General features: G+C 33.6%; 1 long non-coding RNA gene across 1 annotated transcript; it reads left to right on the plus strand.

Moving 5' to 3' along the window:
- Nucleotides 1-277: 277 nt before the first annotated feature.
- LOC118754965 lies at nt 278-571 on the plus strand. Its single transcript, XR_004994960.1, has 2 exons — nt 278-370; nt 428-571. It is a non-coding gene; the product is annotated as an uncharacterized LOC118754965 (long non-coding RNA).
- Nucleotides 572-4196: the final 3625 nt, after the last annotated feature.

Consider the following 4196-nt stretch of genomic DNA (forward strand, 5'->3'; position numbering starts at 1 on the left):
CCTGGGCCACAGCTGCGATCATCTGTTTTTAAGAGTTGCTTATTTTGCTCTAAACTGCTCTTTTTTGACCTGAGTTGCATTAAATAGTCTCTTAAAACTTGGTAGTATTTGTTGTTGAAATGGTAACATATATGCCCAAAAACTTGAAAAATATTAATGATTGCTTTTTAAAAATGCTATTTACAAAATTTCGTTTTGATTGCGACATTAGAAATATTCAGATTATCAAAGTTTTTCACATATGTTTAAGATTTTAAAACTTTTTAAAAGTACTAGAAAAATGGCGAACAGCCATCAAAATACTGATTCAAAATACACATCTTTCACTGGACACACAAATGGGTGCGCGCAGCAAAATGCAGCCCTAATGGTAAGTTAATTTCATCGTGCGGCGATGACAAGTTAAGAATTTGCGATACATATTCAGGCGAATGTGTGCGAACGTTCACCGAGGGAAGAGGTATGGGACGACAGCTGGCATGGCATCCAGACGGTAATCTGGTGGCTTTAGCATTAAGTTGTAACCGCTTTAAGATATTTGACATAGCTGAAGGCGAACTAATACAGTGCATTCGTCGCCGGAGAATGATGTTGCATTTCACCCAAGTGGAAATTTCTTGGTGACTGGCGGCGATGACGATACAATAAGATTGCTTGATTTATTAGAAGGTCGACCAATTTATACACGGTAGTAGTGCACTTTAGCGGAACCATATAATATAAATTTTTTCCTGTATTCAACAGTTGCTCGTTTGGAAATCTAATTTGCATACATTTGATGCCAATAGCTCCCGCAACAAACAAGCCAGTTCTCAAAGAGTCCAAATTGATTTTAGTCATGCAACCGCTCCACATAACTCCGCCATAGACACACCAGTTGCTGCAGTACCAAAAAGCTGTGATGACAGTATTTTAATTGATCCACGACAATCGGTGGCATAAGGAATGCGTGATGGAAATTTTCTGGTGCTTGATAGCCAATATACTACAAGAGTGAAACACTACAAGTGAAACGCTGTGATAGTAACTTTTCTTAAATTTCCCTCTTTTATTTGCATTTGCATTAAGAAGCTCATAGAGGACAGAGCTGTTGGTGAGGAAGGTGTCGAGTTACTGCAGTACTGCAACTGGGAAAATCTGCATTTCGCACGTGCCCCACTCGTATGGAATAGTAGCTTATGTCAAAAGGCTGGTTTTAGTATAATGCGGCATTCACAGCATACCCTCACTGGCGCCGAGCCGTTGAAGAAATTTTGGCAAATAAACGTGCAAGAAATAATTCCGATACTAGCACGTCCATATTCTTGTTAAGGGTCATCAAAAAAATTCCTTGTGTTGTAAATAATAAAGTGAATGCCGGATTATACTAAAGCCAGCTTCCCGACATAAACTACTATTCCATACGAACACAGAAATATAAATGTCTCTAAAACTGAATAACTCAAATCAAATTTGATTGCATTTCCATAATATACCTAATATTGGAATCTGTTTTGATCATAAAAAATACAACTTGCAATCATTTAGATTATGGTTTTGAAAGAAATTGATTGCAATCGTAAATTGTGTAAAAATTGTTAATAGCAATCTGCCTTAAATTTATGTTCCCCATGTAACGGGTATAAAATACGTTAATTCCCCACTATCTGCATTAACAAAAAATATACATTGGAATATTTAAAATAAAACGATTCATATTTTCTAATAAGAATTGTTTCTTAAGTGAAAGTATTTAATACTAACATAATGTAGTGGTTAATGTTTAAAAATGAATTCGCAATATGTCCGCAGCTCAGGTTGATTTGAAGAAATCAGTTTAAATTTTTCGAATTACATCTACTTGAATATAGGATAGGCAGGGTTGCATACAAATGGTAGTTCCGTAAATATTTAAAATATGTTAGTTCATTCAATATTTACATCTGGGCCAATAAATAATAACAAATATAGCCGAAAAAACAAAGTTTCGACCAAAACGAGTTTTCATAACCCCCCATAAAATTTCGATAAATTTTAAATACGAAAATAACGATATTTTTTCATGGAGAGGTATTTTTCTTAATATACCTTGTTTATACCTACACAAGAACCGTATTAGCAAAAAACCGATTGGACTCAACATATATTTCTTTACAGCATTTATACCCCTGTCTTTATAGCCCACTCGATAGTCTTATTCAAAAGTAAACAAAATCTGCTATTTTTAAACATTTTTTTAATAAATAATTTGCGCGGTTGACCGAAATGGAAACAAACAATAATTGTAATTTATTATAATAATAATTCGAATTTAAAACGGGCTGTATAAAGAAAACCAGCCTATTGTCACTTCACTTTCCAATGGTGCTGATTGCTGCAAGAATTATTTAGCGATTTAGAGCATAATTAACACAATATATGCACATAAATATGTATTATTTCACAGATCTCACGGTCAGCTTAGAAATACGTCACCAAAATTATATAAAATTTAGGTAGGAATTATTTTTATTTATAACGTAAAAGCGCTATCTGACCCAATCTGATAAGTATATTTCCCCTAAAGTTAACCCATTTTATTTAATTTGTCCCTCGTGAAAATATATATTTTATTTAAAATTTTCAGATATGTACATATATTTTAAATTTTAGCTTTAACAGCACAGCAACCCTTTTCTGTTCATCTTGAGAACACAAAACCCTCTTTTGTTAAAATTCGGCGCTGCACAAAATCCTGGCTTTTATATTTTTCAACAAAATACCCCTTCGCAACCCTGGATTTTCACGAAGCGTTTCATTCGGGTCGTAGTTTTGCAACTTCGGGCCATTCGGTGTTGTATGCCATATTGGCTGCCATATTGTTCACACTGTCATCGCCATATTGAACACCCTGTCAACTATCTGTCAACCCTAAGATATCTCACTTGTATTCTTCCACAATTGTATATAGGACCTATTTGATATTTAGGAAATATATTTTTAATTTTTAATATTATACACCACAGATTTTTATTAAACGAATGGCTATTACTTGTTGCATATTCAATTGAATCCTGTACATATACTAAAATACCACCCGTGTGCCTGTTGTGTGAATTACACCGCCCTAATTTGTAGGATTCAATCTGTAATTCTTAATTTGTTATGTCTTCTGTCGAACAACTTCTGAGCAAAGAACCAAATGGGGTTTCTGTATTTCTATTAGACGCTCTAGTTCATATTTGTTGGCAACGATACTGCTGATATTTAAATAAATGCAATTTAATTCATTTAGTATTCATTGCTAGATTCGCGATTTGTTTTTTGGTTGAGTATGTTTTTTATATGCCGGACAACCTATACGGAAAGCGTAATGGTTTACACCAACATTCATAACTTTTTTCTTAACCAACTCGCTACAGTTTACACATTTAACTATACTTGAGGTACCTTCTTTACTGTCATGATTTTCAGCACATTTGCTACATGCTATCTTATTAGTGCTTTCGCTAGCTTTGTGTTTATACCCCAAGCACTTGAAGCAACGCAAAACATTTAAATACTCATAAACGACACAAGTGTCCCATTCAACAAATACCTTCTTTTGTTGTAACACATTTTCAAAAGTAACAGCATCAGTTTCTACTAATGCAATATAGCTTTCCTCTCTACTATTAGCATTATCATAAACTTTTAGTACTTTTAAATCTTTTCCGGTCGTTTTGCTTTGTTAAGCATTCCACTAGGCGATCATTATTTATTTTCTTAGTTATGCCTACAATCTTAAATATCCTCTTTATTTCACTTTTATCTTTAGTTTTATTTGCTTCAAATTCGTTTCCAATAGCCTCTCTTACATTCTGTTGCACCTTTTCACAGGCGTCTTTATTTCTGCATTCTACAATTATTACCCCGCTATTCATTTCTTTCACGTCTTAACAAGACCTTCCGTAGGCTCATGAACCAAAAATACAAGATCACGCCTTCTTCTTAGTAGCCCGTTATAATCGCATTTAGGAAAAAAGTTGGGCGACTTTGACATTGCTGTTTATTTAAATTTGTTCGTTGTTTACAATTTGGTGGTGGCTTTTTACTGGAATTTTCTTAATTTTCGCTTATGACAACGTGTGCATACACAAGGTAAAGAATTATTTAACACAACGACATGATTTATAGAAGAATTTGCATAATAATAAAATAATGTAAAAAAAAATATTTTTTAAAAACAAGCTTTTATT

This window comes from Rhagoletis pomonella, unplaced genomic scaffold (assembly GCF_013731165.1).
Source record: "Rhagoletis pomonella isolate Grant_MI unplaced genomic scaffold, Rhpom_1.0 Rhpom_scaffold_05000, whole genome shotgun sequence".
NCBI classification, from domain to species: domain Eukaryota; kingdom Metazoa; phylum Arthropoda; class Insecta; order Diptera; family Tephritidae; genus Rhagoletis; species Rhagoletis pomonella.